We start from the raw sequence: 22487 nt of genomic DNA on the forward strand, positions 1-22487 counted from the left end.
TAATAAAAGGAAAAAAAACTAGTACGTATATTCGTACGCCGTCTACTGTCGTTTTTCATCTCAAGAAAGTAATGATATCCCTAATTCGAATCTACAGTAAGTGTGATTGAACAAGCCACTAAAGCCATCATCTAAAAACGACAAGAACAGTTTAATGGTTTATTAATTGTTTTACGTCGAATATTTTAATATGTTAAATCCGTATACAATTTATTGAAGACGTTCTACTTTATTACATGTTAATACTTTATTACATGTTAATACTTTATTACATGTTAATACTTTATTACATAATCATGAATGCCATTTTTATCAACAAAAAAAGGAGTTTTATGTTTATTAGACAAACATTTTGCAAAGTGAGTCATACTCGTTCAGAATAAATTAAATGCAAACAAACATCTCAAATTAGGAATTCACTAACAATTTCAATTCATTCTGCTTCTTTTTTTTTTCGTTTGCAGCTTTATCTGTTTGCATATACATACATATATATATATATATATATAAACTGAATTGTGAAAAACTAAGAAAAAAATTGGCATCACTCGTAAATAGTACTTGGTCACGCGATAAAACGTTTTATCTCTCTCTCCTCCACCCCCTCTATATATATATATGTATAAGATGCAGCTCCGCAGCTTCTTCAGGAAGAGACATTGTAGTTGAATTTTAAGAACAGATTTTATTGGCTTTGGCCCAACAAATGGAAGTCGTCGTAGTTCGTAGAAGAAGAAGATATTGAAATTTTAAAGACTTTAAAAATGGGTCCGTGAAAAGATGAATGATTTTCGGCTTTCCGAGAGAAAGAAGGTGATGGGAATTCGCAACGTTTGGGAGAAGGTTCAGGAATTTTATACTCAAAACAGAGCCGTTGTGTGTGTGTGATTCCTTCTCCCTCTCTCTCTCTCTCTCTCTCTCTGTCTATCTATCTATCTATCCCTTGTAGTAATATTATCAATGATAGGGGCGTTGCCGTCTTTTCTAACAAATCTTTCTCGACTTTGAACAACGTGTTACATAGTATCAAGTTTTCATGAATGTGAACTTTAACGTTATGTGGGAAAGGAAAAAAAAGTTCTAGATCGAATGAAATTGTAACGTATTACGTAAGATACCAAAAGAGAGTATGTCACATGCATAAAATGTCTAAAACCTATTTAAACATATTTTAAGTGGGAAAAACAATGTGTAGGCGAAAAAAAGGGTACATCAAAATTCGTATCATCTTCCAACAATAAAAAATACTATCTTCTATATATATATATATATATACACAGATTCTCAGTTTTTAAAAAATTTTCGAAGCTGAAAATAGGTAAATTGCTGATGATATGGTTAATGGGTGCTAATCATACGATCGGCTTCATCTAAACGAGGACGAACACTATGACGGCTGGACGTCCTGTCTTCTCAGCAGCGTAAGCTGCGGAGCAAGAATCTGAACTGACTATGTAAACATGAGTGGAATGTCGACATACTAGGTAACGGAAGACTCTCACCGAACCTCAAGGACGATCCTGGTGCCGAGAGACGATCGACGGATGTTATATGCGAGATTTCTAAATTAATCATTGTTATTGGACCCGATTGCCCTAAATCTATGTCTATGTTACTTGTTATTTAATAAAATTTCCGGACACACCCACCCTTCAGAAACACTTAGATATCTCTCTCAGAGATGTGAAGTGGGGTGTGTCCGGTCCTTCGAAGTCAAAGTACATAATTAGATTAATTGTATTGGATTGGCGCCCACTTATTTTGGAGTTAATATTTTCAGTACCAAGATCAAAAGGTGGGTGTTAATCTGGACCCATTCAAAAGATATGCGCTAGCTTAGCCAATCGAACTCGGGTTCACACCTGATCCAAACTAGATCGAATGCCTTTAAATCCGTAAAATTCGTCACCTACTCTGAGTTAATCTCACACATTAACCTTGTAAAACGATTGAATTCAATTATATAGGCATGAATTATATTACTTTGCCATATAGGCAAAGGTATGGAAAAAATCTGCAATAGGGTCACCTAGCACATATTGAATCATATGTGCATATATTGACTCATCATCATCATACGGGAAGACACACCCACCAAGACGCAAACGTGCTGCCGTGGGTTTTTTGCGAGCTTGGACAACACGAGCTATAGTATAAAGCCTACGCGCGCGATTCGTGACGTCATGAACCGAGGTCATCAAAATCCGTCGTCCCTGTGAAGTGGTTTTTTTTGTGGCATCACACAGACGAGCAACTTTACACACACACACTCTATATATTTATCCCATGGTTTTTTTTCCTCAACGTTGTAGAAAAAGGGTTAAATTAGCAAAGAAAAAATGAGTACCCGAATATATGAGTTCAGTACTTAAAATTCAACATTTCCAAGCATCAAGTAAAGGCCAGCCTTTTTAATAAAAACTTAACAGAATATTTGAAACATAACCTTTTACTATAGATGGTGTTGGCTTGAACCACTATCAATTTTTTAATCAACTATACACATATATACTCTACATATGAAATATAGTATGCATATTAGATCTTTCGTTTTTCATAATTTCAAATTGAAGGAAGTGTATATACCGGGGCATCAGGAGTCGGTAAGAACTTATTTACAGTTATTTTGTTACCACTATTCTCTCACACAATTTGACTGTACGATATCATTTTGTTGAAAACGCTGTGCATAAATTGCTCTCTAAACCAGGTCTAAAAACCCTGAAAATATGTTTCTTTTCTACTATGTTTCTGTTGTTATTTTCAAATAAACCAGAATACCTTCAACCAGAAACCAATTAAATTTTCAGAATACCTTCAGAACGAGATTGTATAGATATTATACTATTACTATACAACCTCGTTCTGAGGTATTCTGAAATTTTGATTTAATTGAAAAATAATATGGCGAACTTTCTAAATATAAATAATTATTGGCAAAGAGATGTCTTTGTAAAATTACTGACATTGTGAATCCTAATCAAGAGACAGATGAGTGATTTGTCATTTTGTCATGTGCAGTATATGATACCGTAAAAGCTTCGACACAAGTCAAACCTGTGTTCAGCTGGTAAAAGTCTGAAATTGAAACGTTTATGAGCATTATTACTAGTAGTTAACAATTGACTCTTTTTTTTTTTGTGAAACATGGACTCTATCAATTACCGAATTTATAATTCAATTACTATAACATTAATTAAAAAAATTAATTCATTATTTAATCATTTCTAAGTATTATTACATATAGGAATGCTTTCTTTACAAATATTGACTTTTACGGATCTCTGGACCTTAACCGTAACTTTTACATATTTTGTTTTCAAAGATTTATGAATTTGTTACTGTACACCACTTACTGTAATCCAAGGGTGGTTAATTAATTTTCCATCCCGCACCCATTCGTGGGGATGGAACGAAAATTATAACATGTTGACTGGTCACATTCGGTAAGATTAAAATGACAAAAATCGAATTCTTGTACGCGAGATGTATACGAACATCTCGCTCGTAGAGAAATCTATTATTTGAAATTGGAATGTTTCTAGTTCGAAAGGACTTGAAAGACACATCTTTACCTATTATATATGCAACTTTTTCAAAGGCTTCTTTTTTGAAAAAAGACAGAAATTGCTTGAATAAGTGACGATATGTAAAATTAATCAGATAATATGAATATCAGCTCTTTCAAGCAAGAAAGAACACGAAACAAGGACAATTCTGCCAGCATGAACGCGTTATGGCAGTGGTTCTTAACCTAAAAAGGTTAAAAGGTTGAAATATATGACATCCATATTTTTATGGGCATCTTTTTATCAGCCACCTCGTTGAGCATTTTGTCTGTTGTGGCGTTGTATTTGTATTTGTATTTGTATAATCCCGGTTAAGGTTCCATCCCGGCAATAATACGATTCATCTACCCGCAACCCCAATCAATAAACCCCGACAATCAGTTTTCTATTCGTTATTTTTTTTTCTGTAATCAATTACATTAATTAACTATGTTAATTATAATTTTTAATCAATTAAAATTCTTAATTTAATTAATTATTAATTTATTTATATAATTATTATTATTTGATATTTTTCAGCTACTGTTAATTTAGTATTTTTTTTAAATAAATTTGAAAACTAAACTAAAACAAGATTTTTTTTTAAACATTTTTCAAAACTTGAGGAAAATTTTCAATAAATTGTTCTTCACTTATTGATTCCAGCTATCATTGCACAACAAATTTACATTTCAGTACAATATACAGGGTGTCCAATAAGTCCTAACTCGGATTTTATCTCATCAAGAGTTCGTCGTAGAGAAATGGATCCAATTTAAAACATGCTGACATGTGTTCAAAAATCACCGTGTACCAGTTTTGAGAGTGGCAATACAGTGTGTCATAAAATAAAAAAAACCTTAATTTTTATACGGACACATCCTGTCCTAAAACACCTACTAAGAGAAAGTTGTTGCTGTGTCTCGTCTGAGGCCAAAAGAAAATGTACGTGCAATATTTGTCGCAGATTAAATTACTTGACGTTTTTCCTGAGTCATGCTCACGCCAATGTCAAAGTGCAGCATGCTAAAAACACGAAGTACAATAATGTAAATAAACCACGAAATATTTTTTGTATTAATGGTGCTTTTTGTCAGTCGGAATGGAAAATAATTACGAACGCTAATCGAAGAACAAACTTTTGCAACGCGAATTTCATGCGATCCATCTCTACACGTGAAAGTTAAAAGATACGATGTCAAAATGTCTGTATAATTTCATGCTTTTTAAATATCGAAAAACTTAATTTTTATCATCGTTTCAATTCTCCTGAATATTCAGTCACAACGTGTAATTTTTTTTTCCCTCACCCCCAGAAATGCTCTCTCACACCCCAGTCAAGAACCACTGTGTTAGGTCCACACATGCACTCATAACACACATTCTGGCATCTTCTAATTCATTAGAAATTCCGTAGAGAAGTGGTTCCCAAACTGTGGGTCGCAAACCCCCCCCCCCCGGAGAGCCGCATAAAGGAGCTACAGGACTCGCGAAAACATTTCCAGAATTTAAACGACTTACAATGAATTTAGTTTATTCTTTCGCAACGTAAATAAATATAAAACGCACCTTAACTCTTAGCTGTGCCACTTACTCTTCATGTACTCACTCACCAGTTAAAAGTAAAGCACGCAACTATTAAATTAGAAACTACAGAATGTCTGGAAAAAGGAACTGCCCCATTAAAATGCACAACAGTGCAAATCTTCAATCATTGCACTTCACTCATCGGTCGAAAAATAGATGGCAGCCCTATAGCAAGCATCACACAGAAACAAACTTCAAGTCAGGTTCACAACACGTGCACGCAGATTCCAATATGTATCAATTCGTTAGAAGTTTCGCGGAGGAATGTGATCGAAGTGCATGCGTAGTTTAGTAGTAGTAATAGTACTAAATTCAAATTTTAATTAAAATGTTTCACGGATTCATGTAGTTGCAGATTTTGATGATAGGAAAGCCCTGCACTCATTCAACTTTCATTGGCTGTCAAACACAGGTTGATGTATCCAATGCATAGGCAACACACATACAAGCACGAGCACTGACGTATCTCGATCAGAAGGTTGGTATCACAAAAGCTCGAAAAATTCAGAGTTGATTATGCACATAAGTAATGGTATTCTCGCAGCGCCATTTATCGATTAAATTTTAACTTAAGTTTGAACAATAAAAGGGAGTCTCGAATAAAATTCTAGTGAAAGGGGGGAGGGGTCGCACTTCAAAAATTTTGGGAACCACCGCCGTAGAGGAATGTGTGCGAGGTGCAGGTTAAGTAGTAATAGTAGTAGTAGACCTTTCAAAGAAACGACCTCAATCTCAAAATATTATGATGAGAAAGCAAGAATAAATTGACTATTAAAAATCTACTCCTAATTTCAGTTTTGTTGCGTTGATATAATATGCATGTGTGCATAGTTTCTCTTCAATAAATTAATTTCGCAATTATCTTCTAACTTTACAGTTTTTGTAACAATGAATAATTAATTTAATCAATTGCAAAAAAACTAATTTTTCTAACAAATAGACAACACGTTATCCAAGGGGTGCGGGAAGGTGAATCGGATTGCACTGGGCGTGCGGGTCGGAAAAAAGGTTGAGAAACACTGCTCTATAACATGTTGTCGATATTTTTGCACAATTTATACTTGAATAGCCGAGAACCCTTTAATGATTTTTGTGATGGGTAAAAAGAAGATGAAATATCGCATATTAGTCGCAAGTGGGTTGTTTTTTTTAACTTCCATCTCTCTTTCTCTACAGTCTAGTCGGCCGTTAGTAGACAGTTTAGTCGTTATCAGAAACCTATGAAAAGAAACGATGCGCATATACCATAGTTTTCAGTAAAGATAGGAAAGCAAGGTGAACATGGAGAGGTTGCACACGATATTTGTCCGAGAAATTCCTAGAACATCGAGATAGAGGCTGAACAGAGTAGATGAGACGGCGTGAAGGAGAGAGTAAGAGAGATAGAGTAAAGAAAGGATTAGAAAAGAAAGAGCCGTTATTGATAACCTCATTAACCGAACCGAAAACTTGCTTCTTCGCAGCGCTAATTACTTATCGCGTCACAGTAATTAATGAACCCAAAGTTAGTATAAACACACATACACACACAAACACACGTTGCATGCTCCCACAAGAGCTCTTCTTTTGTTTTATTCTCTGAAAATGGGAGAGGGGATGGGGGGTCGTCGCTGGTATCGAACACTTGTAAATACGAACAGGCTTATAAATCGTTAAGAGTCTCGGACGTTAGGGCAAAAGTAGGAGGAGAAGGGCGCAGGTGGCAACACGAGAAAGAAATAAAATGGGTTCTATAACTCATTAAAAACGGGGAACGAAAACTCTAAGGTAAATTAGCAACAGTTTACATGAGCAGTGCCAACTCTTCCAGCCGAGAGAGAAAGAGTAAATGGAAGGAGGAGGGATGAGCAAAGAAAAAAAAAGAGCTCAGCTCAAGAATAAGGTTGAAATAATTTATGAAAAATCGCTTTCCATGGAATTTTAACCCCACCTGAATCCCTCCTCCCAACACACAACGCTACGTTTCTCTCTGTATGCTAGAATCTCTCTCTTTCAATGGAGGGAGGTGAGAAGAGAAGAATGATTAAAATTTTCTAGTTTAATTAGAAAATGAGTGATTCTTTGATCCAGCAAACCCGCGGAATAATTAAAGAAAGTGATTGGTGTTTTCGGTTTATTTATTTATTTTTTTCATTATGTTCGGAGAATGTACATAAGTGTATATATATATATTATAGATTTATGTGTGTGTGTATATATATATTTCAGTCACCACAGTAATTAAAAAATCCTCCATCGTTCCATTAGGATGCTGCTGTTCGATGATTAGTTTACCAATGATGATATGGAATTGACGATATGTCCTAAAATCGATTAGTATCAGCGATTAAATAGATATTGCGAAAAAATTATTATCATTATTTTTTTTTTTTTTGTGCGAACTGCCACGTGATGCTTTTAAAATTTCAAAACAAAAATTCATAGTGGTTATAGCATAATACTAAATACTACAAGCTATGTGGTGTGTACTAAATTCTTCGAAAGAATTTTCAAGATAAATATTACCGAGCTGACCTTTTTTTAATTTAATTTTCAAACGTGTGAAAGGCATTTTGGTTAAACATATTAATCCCTCATAGTATGAAATGAAAGTAAAAGTGTCTTCAGCTGTTTATTGTTTGATTGCTGACTTTCTTTTTCTACATTTATTTTCCACATTTTAGTTATAAGTATAATCAGATATGTTTTTATGGTTTTACAAAACTTAATTCCGAAAAATGAAATAGAAACCACTAAATATTTCTCGTGTTTCTTTCATGTGGGTGTTTAGGATATTGGTGGAAATAATTAAGAAAATCCACATCAGAGAATGTGACAAAAAATTCATTTCAGAATGTGCACAAAATATTTTTAAACATAATCATAGAAATAATAAAATGCATGTTTTTCAATACCTGTTTTTGAAACTTTTAGAAGTATTTTTCCCGCAAAAAAAATTGAAATAATAGTTCATTAATTTCTACTACAATTTTCGAGAACTCTTGTGTGTTTTCTTGGTGGAATGTGTGGAGATAAGCTCAATGAAGAAAACTTTATTCTGGTTCCTCTAGCATAATAAATTAAAGCTGGCAATGATTTTTTCGAATAATGAAAAAGGAATAGAAAGACTTATCAAAGAATATGGAGTTGGTTCGCGTGGAGTAGTGAACTCCACTTTTACTGATCCCCACTTTTACGGATTTTATTAAAAACTAGCTATAATACCCGGCGTTGCCCGGGTTTTCTTCAATGAGGCTTTATGAACCACGTGATATCTCCCTCTTTCTTTGAGGGACATGCAAACCGTGTCTAAAGATAACCAATATGGCGACGTCCTGCGCGACTCATGAAATAAACAAATCTAAATTTAAAGAAACATAGAAATGAATAGTCCCCTCCCCCTTTTTTTTTGATGGGTGCTAGGTATTTCGATTCCCTCCCCCTGAACTTCAAGTTATCCATCTCTGCCTGTTTCAGCTTCCAAAAATGCTTAATTAAAGCTGTGGAATTTTTACGATGCACTTTACGGGGCCCATAACTAATTTTAAAAACATCCTAAACTATATGAATTTATGCAAATAAATACCAAAAGACAATACGGAGACATTAATTTTCATGCTTGAGAAGATATAAATAAAAAGTTGAAATCAATGTTATTGCATGGATATCCAACTCAAAAGTAGATCCGGCTAATTACTTCATACTTAATTTTCTGGGCTTCGTATCTCCAAGCGAATTCAATATTTCAAAAATCGAGAATTCAATTTAATTTTTAAAATTATTGATGTGGCAGGAACCCCCCCCCCCACTAAATTTCCGTATTTATGCAGTTAAATCGGCAATTTTAATACTGATTTCTATGAGAATCACCCTTTTCCTGATCATCAAAGCGATGATGGTGATGATTATAACGTCTATTCAAAAAGCCTCATTACTGAGAGTATTGAAAATGCGGCAAACCATTATAAAGGCATAAACTATTATACATAACTGGCAGCATTAAAGAAGTGACAAACCATTGTAAAGACATAAACACGTCTGAAACTCATCGCTAGGTAACCACGGTAACCAAAGTAAACGTTCGGAAAGTGATTGTTGAGGCCCAAAAACCATTGTTGCCGGACAGTTTTTTGCCCATTTGGGGCATTTGCCCTGGTCTAACGAAGTTTTAAAGTAGCCTATCGTTCAAGTCGGGTTCCATTTGGTATATATGCAAAATTTGGCGACGATCGATCTAAAATTGTATATTTGTATAGAGAACATACACACACACACAGACAGACAGACAGACAGAAAATCAATTTTATATATATAAGCTATAGATATGTTACTGTACCAGCGAAATTAAAGTTACAACTTCACAAACAGAAAAATTAATATTTTCAGATCATTCCCTTTGTAATATTAGACTTTGAATAGGATCACAATTTCGAGTTGTTCCTTGGCTCGTAGTAATTGATGCTTCAGATCGTTTCGTAAAAATGTCTTTCATATTCCCAAAATGACTTAGCTGACAGTCAAAAGTTAAAATTCTGAATTTTTCTCTCTGTCCTCTACTTCATGACCGCTGTGTGCTCGTTAACGTCTTTCCACTAATCGGAAAAAGGCAGCAAGCATGATTATTGCTAAACCACGAATTTTTGCGATTTGTTCAAGAATTTGGAAATGGCTCTGAATTGTAAGTGCCAACCAAATAAACTGTACCAGAGAAAAATGGCCGTGACATGAACGCCAGAGTTCTACCACTGTGCAGATCCCGTTGCAGAGATCTCCTTCTAGCCTGCCTTGCAGAGACATGACCATTGTCTCTCAGTCACTCAAAATGAAACAAGTTTAAATCGTAAAAAAATTTCAAAATAAATAAATACAATATTGAAATCAAATAAAGGTGAAACAAGCATCACAGAATAAAATTTTCCTTTCTGTCTATCAGCTGTAAGAAGCTCCTCAAAAAAATTTCCAAGACGAGCATGTATGCCTATAGTGATCCACCTACCCTATAGTGTAACTCTTGCTTTCTTTCTTTCAAATCTAGCACAACTCCGGTCTATCGTCATGGGCAATTTTTCACCGATTGAGTTATGCCGGACGTGTGTGTGTGTGTGTGGGACTTCCTAACAGTTTGAGTGCGTATCTAATACTGGAAAAAGCTCTTGCTGCTAGAGGAAGAAAACGTGGCTTTTTTCGAGAACTTTTGTTGACACTATAACGAATGTTTCGTGATTTAGCAACTCGCTATAAACTCATGGCTTTTATTTCTTTAACAATAGTTCGTTCATGATGTATTGCAAATCGTTCATAATATCAAAAATCCCCATTGAAAACCGTGTCCATTATATCTATCTTTTACTGTATCTTACGTTTTCACAGGAAAATATTTAAATTTTTTGGCAATCTCTTTGCAAAGTGGTAATTGATGAATGCGACGTATTGTTAAAGATTTAAATAGATATAGATTAAATAATTATTGTGAAAAATAACGAAAACTTTTTTTTAAAGAAAATACTTAAGCATGGACGTTCAAAACAAGCTCAAAAAATTAAATTTTTTAATATATTTTTATAAATTTTTTTAATTACAAATCATCACAGATAAATCAAAATAATTTATGATGTATCAGAGCATCATCATTAAATGAGAATAAAATCTTATTCTTACATCAATCATTATTCGTATTAAAAATTTATCTTTCCGTTTCCCGTCAAGTTTATTCGGATGGATTAACAGATACGTTAAATATTTGTTGAAAAGTGAAAAGGCAAAAGAAAACCATTCCAATACTACTTTTTTACTACTTTTTTACTTACTTTTCTTCGTAGAACAATATATATATATATATATATATATATACATGTAATCGTTGAATAAGATAAATCAAATTTCATTTCCTTGGCGTTAAATAAAATAAAAATAAAGAGGAAAAAAACAGATTTTGGAATTTCTCGACAGTCAAAAAAATATACATTTTTCACAAATTGTTTAAAATTATTTTGACCAAGTTCAGGAAATAAATGAACGCAGATGAACCATTTACCAAGATCGGCGGTGAAACCATATTTTATCTTGGCAATTTTCGTTTCCATCTCCTTATATATATATATCTATATATATATATACAGGTTTTTTTTTTATTATTATTTCTTCTTGTTCATTTTTCTTATTTGTATCTTCTCTAAATCGATAACCTCATCTTCGCTAAATTTGTTCCAATAATTAATCGGATGGCAGCTATCAAAGTCGGCGCTCGATCTTTAATTTGGCTCAAGAAAAAAGAAGAAAAAAAATTTTCTCCTTCTCTTTTCCCTTTGGAAAAAAAAATTCAAAATATAAAAGAATGTAAGAAGAAAAATTACTTAAGATTTTCTTCGATAAATCTCTCATGATCTTTTTCTTTTCTTTATCTTTCTTAGCTCGAAAGGAAGGCTTCGGCCATTTATTTTTCACGCCTCCAGACACACCTGTCAGATTAAAGTAAATTAGTAGGGGGATATACCTACCCCCTTCATTTCAGTTCTTTCTTTCTCTCGGCCTTTGAGAAGAAACTACTAATTCGGAAAATCTTCTTCATAATTTGTTGAATTTCGACAAGATTGGTTGTGTAGTGAAGCAATTTTGTTAACTTTTTTATTCATTTTATTTTTTAACTTTTACTGTTTCTTCACTTTTCAATGTTTCATTTATCTCTTGTTAAAATGCTTTTGGGACTTTTGAAGGGTTTTCGGTAAAAAGTTTCTATTTTTTTTTTCTTTTTTTCCCCGTCATTCATTTTAAATGACGGACTGGACATTTTTTTTTAATGGAAGTTAAATCACCGGAAAGATTATTTATTCGTTGTTTCGATTAATTAGAAAGATTTATTCGAGTTACATAATCTTTGATTATACTTAACGTTATAAGAATTAGGGTAGATAATTTTTTTTTCAGTATGTTTATCATTGATGTTTATGGTTTTGGTTTTTTTTGTTGTTGTTGTTGTTGTTTTTTTTTTTTTTTTAAATTAACGTTCTACCGGTGTAAGTTCCATAAAACATTTGGGATGCATTATCTTAAACGAATTTTGTCTGTGTACTACTGAGAAAATTCTGTGGTTTCGTAGAGTGAGGTAAACTTTAGTAATTTTGTGACTATTTTAGTTTGTTGAATCCTGAGAAATAATCCTTGTAAACCCAGTTTACAACAATCGTATTTTGTTGTTTAATTTTCTGTCGGAAATTATCAAACTCTCCTGCATTAATGGTTTCTATGCTTCAGCAGTCAGTTTCGGAATGCACGTTTGGTTATTAAGATTAAAAATCATTTTTTTTATCAACAGGAAGGCTATGCTTATCCCTTCGCAATGGTTTTTATTGTTGTTTTTTTTTGAAGAGAAAATAGGAATATATTGATACTTCGGCCAACAAATATAGTTCGTTCCGCAATCACGTTCGTTAGCCGAAAGGCGAGTTCCAATAGCTTTCTATGGGAAAATCGTTTAATTCGTTATGCGTGCTGCCTAAAATTTGAAGATTTTGATTTTAAACCACCGAGGTTTGCTATAAAGAAGACAAAAAAGGATTAAAAAAACCAATGGCTTCAAAGTTGGTTAAATCACAATTTACAGGAAGATGAGATACTGAAGATATTTTTATTTCACACTATGTACACAAACAGCTTTAGCAGACTAAAGATGGTATTGACACATTCCAGTCGAGTTCGTAGATGTCCCCAACCCATCTGTGATTTTATAAGCTCATTTCTGATACGTGTAGATGGAAAAAATTATCTCCTAGAATATCCAGACCACGGTTTAGTTTAATGCTAACGCCTTGCACTGAAAGCACGCGTGCTCTGAAAACATGGGCTACTTTTTTATGCATTTTCTATTAGCTGATTAGTTGAATTTTACATGAAATAATTCAAACTTTTCAGAAAAAAAAGTGTAGGTACATCCGAAAAAAAGATTCCAAGGTAGACGTTTTAATAGGGTTCAATTAACAGTAATTCTGATGCTAATTGAAGTGAAAATTGAAAATTCAGTTAAATACGCGGCTGTTTTTTGTTAACGCATGCATCTATATCAATGAAAACGTTCGTTAGCCGCGTCAGAAAAATCACAAAAAAATCTTCCTCAGCCAAAAAATTCGTATGGTGTGTCCATACGAAGTGTGGTGGTCGTTAGTCGAGGTATCGCTGTATACAGGAAACATGGGCAACGCAGTATCTTCACATTGTGAGTAATAGCAAACTAGTATAGAAGAGGAGAAACACTCGACAACTAATAATTATGAGGCATCTTGCAATGTGAATAGCATGTCATATGCCTACCACTACTTAACTGTACACGCATCACCTAGTAAACATTCTAGGAAATTTCTACTTGTCATCTGCCTCCCATATTTTGAAGTGAAAATGCCTGAATTTCCATGATATGTAAATATCGTGTTGATGGTCTGCCTGCTCTCTGCGGAGAGACTTTGAAATGGGAAACCACCTCTCATCCGTGCCTCGAAGTTGGAAAACCACAATGTTCTGGGTGGACCTACATGATGGAAAAACCCCATGCTATGCACTACAAATCAAAACACGTAGAACTTTCAAAAGCACATTTAATATTTCTTATACATATTTCATCAGGTTCAACTTAGATGTATTTATATAAAAAAACTTCTTGGTACTAAATAACTTCTTTTGTCATGGCGTTTTTTGAAATAAATAAACGAAAACTTATCATGTTAATATTTGTTTACATGAAATTTCCCATCAATGTGTATGTAAATCATGAAATATTTTATTGCTAGCCAAGCTAGACACTAGACGAATGTCCAACTTGGATAGGTCGAATCACGTTCCGCACATCAAAGAGACATACGTTGCGCCTCTAAGAATTAGTATGGTGGAAGGCTTGTGTGGCACTACGATTGCAACCAGTTTGTACGTGGGTGGAAAAAAAAGAAAAGCGAACGTCCGCGGTATTTATTTAATTTCCCCAAGGTCAAAGAGAGTAGGAAAATGTAGGGGCTTCAAAATATATTAGTCTCTACTAGAATTCAGAAACAACATAAATTATAAATTACCTTGGCATAAATATGCTTTTATATCGTAGAAAATTCGCAATCATAAATTTTCACGATAGTTTTTAAAAAATATGATCCAGGGTAAAAATGTACAAACCCTTATATATTACTTATTCTGTAAAAGCCATCCAAAGAAATCATGATTAATTAAATTTATCAAACACTGCACACACACCACACAATTTCTATAGTATAAATTTGGATTTTTCCTTTTTCCATTCACGCTATATTTGACAGAATTTCGATCGATAGAAAGCATAAGTTTGTACTTTCTCATTTGCGAATAAGAAGACCTAACCACCGACAACTAAAATTTGCAATATATGCATCAAAAGAATGTATTATTACTAAGTATAGTAGTTCAATATCTTTTTTTTCTAGTGAATGTTTGATTAATCTAGTAAATCAAAATAAATGTGGAGAAGGTGAATGAACAATCTGACATAAAAATAATTACTGTATAACGTAGCCATTAACTAAAGATAATTGATATGTAATCTTATGATCCCCCCCCCCCAAATAGCCGGTTAAAAAACTTTTGTTTCAGTATTAATTCGCAAAATATTCAAATCCATCAGGTTAAAGAACCCGAAAATGATCTCGTTCTCACAGCTCGTGGGAACCGAAGTCTCAGCATCAGACTAGTTTAACCATCGCGGATGATAATCAGCCGCAAACCATCAAAAGAACTACATCGAAAACCCTTTTTAATTCCCGATGTCCGACATAAAAACATTTTTAATCAAGACACATATACGAGAAATCTCTCGAAAGTTGATTAAGGTTTAATTAAAAAAAACATCAATGATTGAGAGGGGAGTTGAACGAATAATTCGGGTTCCATAAGATGTTGTCATGAAGAAAAAAAAATGGGGGGGGGGGGTTCTTGATGACGATGATGATAATTCTACATCGAGCTCAACAAGTTAACGTCTAACTTTCTCCTGAAGATGTAGATGGATAGAGGGTTCTAGAGAGAGAATATATATAAGAGAGAGAGAAGGGTTCTTTTTTTTCTTTTATATACATACATATATATCTATCTTCTTTGCTTAAACAATTTTTCTTTTCCCGCTTTTCTCCAGAAAATCATCTTCTAGCGAACGAGGAACGAGATTTTTTTTTTTTCATATTTTTCCTCCATCTCTGAGAGTGTTTCTCCCTCGAGGAATAATTAAAGTGTCAAACCTTACACACGGCGTCCGCGGGCGATTTTTAAGGCCCGGCTCAAGTGAGGGAACTCTGGTGATCAATCTTGAGTAGGTAGCCCATGTATTACAGGAAACCTGTGTGGTATGACACTCCATTTGTTCCACTCGACATGAATGACGGCGGCACAACGTACCGGAGGTCGAGGCAAAGTGGGAAGAAGCGGAGAGATCTTCCCAAGTATTCGTGTAGTACGTATTAAATATATATATACACACACATGAGATATTTCTTGTTCCATGTTTCTTCGCAAGTGCGTTTCTGTCTTCTTCCTGTTTCCTGCCATCGTTGCTTTTGCTTCAATTTGTTTTGAGGCGCCATCTTTTGAACGCAGCAGCAGTGGTGGAGGTCGAAGGAAACTTGTTTTCGGAAGGTTCGATGTTGAGGAAGATTGATTCGGAAGAACACTCGGCACGACACATCGCTTCTGTGTCATCGCGTTCGGAAGAAAATATTGCCTGCTGTCCGCTCTCCGATACATGCCTTTTTTTTCATAAAATGAACGTTAAGACAGTTTTATTATTATTATTAATTTTTTTGTTCATCATTGTTCATCAGATTTACCATTTATAAGAATTAAACAAGCTAAGAAAATGGACGTAAGCTGGTAATATAAACTATAAGGCCCTCAACCTTTAGAAAGTACAGAAGACAGACTGGATACGATGCGGGGACAATTTTTGATAAGAAAATTGACACGCCTCTTCGGGTAATCGAACCACCGTTGCCTCGCGCTTGGGAGAGTAAGCTAGACTTCTACGCGACAGACGCGCCGATATATTTTCTTTCTTTAGGGGGTACGAACATACCTGAAAGTTGGATACTTAATCAATCGGCAACGGCACCGACTCACAGAATCGGAAACCAGCATTCACGATGTTCATACCCTTGCAGCTTAAATGCTGAACTCGACTACCACTACTATACTCTACTATACTATTTTAATCGCATATGCAACTCGTACGTATTCCTCTGCGGAATTCCTAAGGAATCGGTACATGTCAGACATTGCCACCAGAACCTGGGCTAAGGTTATTTAAGACGCCCCCCCCCCCCAATGAATTTTGGAAATGGAGTGGAAACTCTGCAATGATTAATGAATATACAATGCAGTGCACCCCTCCTCCTCCCACCTACATACGGGCTTGAGTCCGTATATACGGGACGATTAGCAACTTTCAGTCCCTTCAATGTTTTCCTCGTGTCGGTGCCTCTGATACAAATACAAATACAAATACAAATACAAATACAAATACAACGCCACAACAGGCAAAATGCCCAACGAGGTGGCTGATAAAAAGATGCCCATAAAAATATGGTTGTCATATGTTTCAAAAATACAGCAACCCAATTAAAAATGCAATTAACACAAATTACAAACAATATATACACATGATAAAATATTATACGATGCCCATAAAGATTACTTATGGTTGTCTTATTCTAAGAATGGATAGCTTCTCGATTTACCCCAACATGTTTATCGTATTTCTTTTTAAACGTGTCAATTGTGTTACAATTTACTACCTCCGGGGGTAAGCTATTCCATTTATTAACAACCCTATTGGAGAAAAATTCCCTGCGACACCATAACCTTGCATTGTCCCTCACCAATCGATACTGGTGTCCCCTTGTAAAAGCAGTCGATTGGCGGTGTACTAAAAGTTCATGGTCCATCCTATCCATCCCATTGAAAATTTTGAACACTTCGATCATATCTCCTCGACACCTGCGTTCATCCAATGTAAACATATTCAAAAAATGAAGTCTTTCTTCATAACTCAAGCCCTGTGTGCCAATAAGGACACGCGTAGCTCTTCTCTGCACCCCTTCAACCAAGTCTATGTCCCTCTGTAGGTATGGTCTCCAAAACCTTACAGCATACTCCAGTCCAGGACGAACTAAGCCTCGAAAAAGAGGAAGAATGACTTTAGGAGAACGCGAAGAGACCTTTTTGAAAATGAGACCAAGCATTCTATTCGATTTTTTGACAACCGCTGAACAATGTTCAGAAAACTTAAGTCGCTCGTCAATGAGAATTCCCAAATCGGTGACTCTAGTTGCATCCGGGATAGTGACACCATTCAACTCGTAAGAGAACCGTTGGTTGTTCGAACCAAAATGAGCGACCATGCACTTATCTACGCTAAACGTCATGCTCCATTCATTTGCCCATGCTGCAATCTTGTTTAAGTTGGTCTGGAGCAACTCCCTATCGCTTTCATTCCCGATTACCCCCATTAGCTTCACATCATCTGCGAATTTGCTAGTAATTCCATCGATACCCTGATCGAGTTTATCGATAAAAAGTGAAAAAAGTATGGGGCCAAGGACACTTCCCTGAGGAACTCCACTTGTGACGTCTGTCCAACCAGAGAATTCCCCGTTCACCATAACTCGTTGCGACCTATCTCTTAACCACGATTCTATCCAATTCAGCAAGTTGCCCCCTATTCCAATCTCGTGTAAACGCTTCAAGAGTTTGCCATGTTGGACCCGATCGAATGCCTTCTGGAAATCAAGGTAAACAACGTCGACATTTTTGCTCTTACCCAAAGCCTTAGTCACGTAATCATAGAAGCAAAGGAGGTTAGTTACACATGACTTCCCCTTCCTGAACCCATGCTGATTATCCGACAATACATTATTCTCGTCTATCCACTTCACAAACTGCCTTTTGATGATAATTTCCAAAATTTTCGAGAGGGAGCTCGTCAAACTCACTGGACGATAATTAGACACCACTTCTCTACTACCCTTCTTAAATATCGGAACAACGTTAGCCAGTTTCCAATCTCTCGGGACGATACCCTCAGCAACACTACTCCTGTATATCTGTGCGACTGGCCCCAACAATTCATTAGCACCTTCCCTGAGAACCCTGGGATAGATATCATCTGGTCCTGGTGCTTTGCTTGCACATACATTTCTTAGAAGATTTAGGACCTCCACGTCTTCCACTTGAATATCGTTGAGCGTTTTATTACCCCATGCAACACCCGTATATCGAATATCATTATCTCCATTAAAAACCGACGCGAAAAAGTCATTGAAAGCACTACACATGCCTACATTGCTCTCTACTTTTGAGCCTCCTATCGAGAGGGGGCCAACTGTCCCCTTACATCCATTATTGACGTATCGAAAAAATGATTTTGGGTCAGAGCCAATGTTATCTGCCAACCTAGATTCAACTTGCTTTTTACTATCCCTTATCGCTTTCTTCAACAGTCTTCTTTTATCAGTAAACAATGATAGGTCACCTCGTCCACTTTTATACTCTCTGAATGCTCTTTTCTTTTCAAGATAAAGGTTCCGCACGCTATCCGTGAACCATAGAGGGTGTGATGTACAAACACGCTTTTTTCGAACAAAGGGTATGACGTCGTGCAAAACAGAGGACAGCTTCGTACTAAATTCTTCCCATTGACTTACCACCCCTACTGATTCCAACCGGTCTTTGAAAACTTCCGCTAACCTTCTTCGCAAAACATCAAAGTTAGTTCTCCGAAAACAAGGAACCAATCTTTTGTTATCAACCTTACCCGAGGAAAAGTTACAGTGAAATCTGACGATACGATGATCACTGGAAGAAAACTCTTCCCCCACCGAAACATGTTCAACTAGATCCTCAGAACTAGTAAGAACTAAATCCAAAATAGCAGTACCCCTAGTGGCTTCTGATACATGCTGATACAAAAAATTTTCGAGCACCAACTTAAGAAAGTCTCTTTCATACTGATTTCCAGATGAAAGGTTCTCCCAATCAATACCCGGGTAATTGAAATCCCCTAGTATGAGAACCCTCTTTCGCTTACACATGTAGGAAATTTCATCGTGCATTTTGGCGATGTAGTTTTGATCCCTATTCGGTGGATTGTAACAAACCCCAACAATAAGCTTATGACGTCTTTTGTTCTCAAGTTCAACCCATATGGTTTCAATATCACTTCTCTGTACGTTACACTCTCTAGCCTTCAAACATGATTTCACGTATATCAACACTCCACCCCCTTTCCTATCAGATCTATTTCTCAAAAAAGTATCGTATCCGGAGATGTGTAAGAAAGATTCATCCCCATCGTTTGCCCAAGATTCTGTAATGGCTATAAGATCCAAGTCCTCCACAACTATCATAGTTTCTAAAAAATCTTTCTTGTTACCCAAGCTCCTGGCATTTATTAACACACATTTTAATTTGCCCGGTGGTTTGTTGTCAATCGAGAAGCCATCCAAGTCAGAGGTGGGTAATTCCCCGTCAGTACTGTTGTGATTATCATTAACTAACCCGCATTCCCGACTACGTGGTCTGGGAGTAAAAAACCTGACCTAAGACTATCGTAAACCTCCCAGACCCCTCTCTTATTTAGATGGATCCCATCCGAACGAAGCCACCTATCGGTAAATGCGGGAAGCTCCAAGAACGTGACCCCAAGTGAGGAGCAAATGTCCTTCAGGCCTATATTGAATTGGTGGATCCTACTCCTATATCCCCTACTACCCCTTGGCAGCACTGGAATCACTGCCACATCTGAACCCCCCTCCCTAGCGGATAATAGTAAATCCCGGTACTCTGACAGAGACTCACTAATATTCGCTCCTACCTGATGTCGGAACATGTTGCGTGAGCTTATGCGGTGTAATCGTTTCGTGTTCTTGCTGATGCTGCTATCTGTCCTCCTTATTCTGAAGTAAAGATGGTAAACGCTTGAATTTTTCATGTTATGTAAGTATCATGTTGAAGGTCTGCCTGCTCTCTGTGAACAGACATTTCCAAATACGAGACCGGTTCGCTTTCCCACCTCATTGTTGGAAAACCACAAAAAACTGATTTCAACCGATCATTACTGTGCCTCCAACGGGATTCGAACCTAGATCGTCACGATGAGTGTCCAGCACGATGCCGACATAATCGCACAGTGACTGCTGAACTGGACTGCGTAATGGGCAGCCTCGTAGCTCATGATCACAATAGTCTTCCAGATGGCGACGTAAATAGAATGAGGTGTCACTCTCCGCTACTGATGCAAAGTACAGTAGATACGACGCGGAAATAATTTTTTGAAACCAATTCACAGGCCTCTGCGGAGAATCGAAACAGGAATCGAGCTAAGAGGCTAACTATTGCGCAGTCCCGTTAAACGCTTTGCGATCAAGGACGTAATATTGCGTCCAAACACCAGTGGAATAAAAATTCAAACGGAATCTATCTGTTTTATTTCCTCTCTCTTCTCATCATCACGAAACGTTGTTGAACTCTATGAAAAAAAGGAGTTCTTTTCATCTCCGTGATAAGGAGGTAAAAGAGAGCTTCTATTCCGAAGTTAAATAGGCTCTACTAAAAACATGTACATAAGAGGAGAAAGAAACAGTGATGATGAAAAAAGGGATCTACTATCTCCTACCTGTAAATATTACTGACGAGAGAGCGAGTTTATAGTAATATGCCGTTTTCCTTTATTTTTTTCTTACTTTTCTACTTTTTACTTTCTTTCTTCTTTCTAACATGCCATTACGTTAGAACAAGATTATCAAAACTTCTATCATATTTATCGCCGATTCGGCAAACAGAGATCATTCAAATTTTTCGCCAATCACTTATGAGCGAAGCGGATAAACATACTTATATGCTCTAAGGGAAAAAAATAATTCTGTGTTTCTCTATTGCATACTCGTCTAGGTCACTCGCCGAAATACAGAGGCCTAAGAATTTTCTTTCCGATAGGTGCCGCCGTATTTTATTCAGTCTTCTATAATTCGTATCAATAGAGCGGAGAGTGACTTCTCAAACCCTATTGAAGGTAGAAAGAACTACGGAGTATCAGGAACTACTAGTATCAAGAACTACGGCGCTGTGAGATAAGTCCCAGTGTTTTCAGGTTCAGAATGAATTTTTCACTATTTAAGCAATCTACAGATTAGGATAACATGAACAAGAATGCCCCGATAGAAGGAATTTTTTGCCTTTCTTTTTATCCTTTGTCTGTGGGGACCAGATCTTTGCTACCATATCGTTGTATTTGGCTCAACAAAACTATTTGTTGACACTGTCTAATTATAGAGAGCTTTTGATCCTGATCCTATAATCGATGGTCGGAATTTCCAATCCTATCCTATTTGTTGACACTAATTAGGTTCGATGGTGAAAAAATTGGATACTATGAATTTTTGGCTTCAAATACGTGCTCCTTAATCCTTTGTCTATAAACTTATCTCTATTCTTATGTATTTTACAAACTTCAACGTTAGGAATTTTTGCTGCAAAATTATCGTTTAAATTGCCATGCATGTCCGTGGATTTTAATTTCAGTGTATGAACAGAGACTTTATTTGAAGTTTTAGACCTTAAATTAAGACTAAGTAGTTTTTTTCAGTACTTGTTTCAATCTGATTGGACTGACGGTACAAACTACAACGTTATCAAGTTGATAGAATGAACCTGAAGTGCCTTTTTTTTAGTCCTTTCATGTGGAGTGTGTAAGGGAGTAAAGTCTTCATTTGCTACTTAATTGAGATGTGTGTGGACTTGACCTGTATTTGTTGTTCACTCGTAATTAGTCTAATAAATATTAGCTCGATAAAACACACCCATATTCATCCCTCGTTTTTCTGTCCAGAGGCTATACTCTGTACAGAGGCTTTCGTGAAAGATGCATTCACGAAAAAAAAGAGAAGAAAATCGTAACCAATGCTCACACATGAACATCTGTATAGGCTCACGTCAAAGGTCACATTATTTAAAGGCTTAGCATCTATAGCATGCAACCCTATGCTTTATTATTGAACCCTTTCCTCATTTCTCGCGTACATTTCAAATCGTGTACATCAAAAACGATTGCATACCTCGGTTTTACATGTATCAAATGTACCTGCAGAAAAAAAACAAAGAGCCGATACATCAAGTTCAAACAAAGATAATAGTCTCACAAAAACTAATTTATTAAGATTACATAAAAACAATAGTAATAATCAATTTTTATTTAGAAGAGGGAACGATTATTTATTCCTGATACATATCCGTGACAGGTGTTAATTAATAGCGATCGATTGTTGGAAAATATGTTATTGAAAATAAAGAATAGTTTATGTCAACAGGTTTAGATTGAAAAGA

General features: G+C 35.8%; 1 protein-coding gene across 2 annotated transcripts in view; it reads left to right on the forward strand.

The window, feature by feature from the left end:
• The window catches only part of LOC149076558 (uncharacterized), a 126416-nt gene that overhangs the window by 90360 nt on the left and 13569 nt on the right, over positions 1–22487 (forward strand). The window lies entirely within an intron of this gene.

The sequence above is a fragment of the Pholcus phalangioides genome, unplaced genomic scaffold (genome assembly GCF_987345545.1).
Source record: "Pholcus phalangioides strain wild (caught in Gottingen) unplaced genomic scaffold, Ppha-v1.0 ptg000015l_1, whole genome shotgun sequence".
In the NCBI taxonomy this organism is placed as follows: Eukaryota; Metazoa; Arthropoda; class Arachnida; order Araneae; family Pholcidae; genus Pholcus; species Pholcus phalangioides.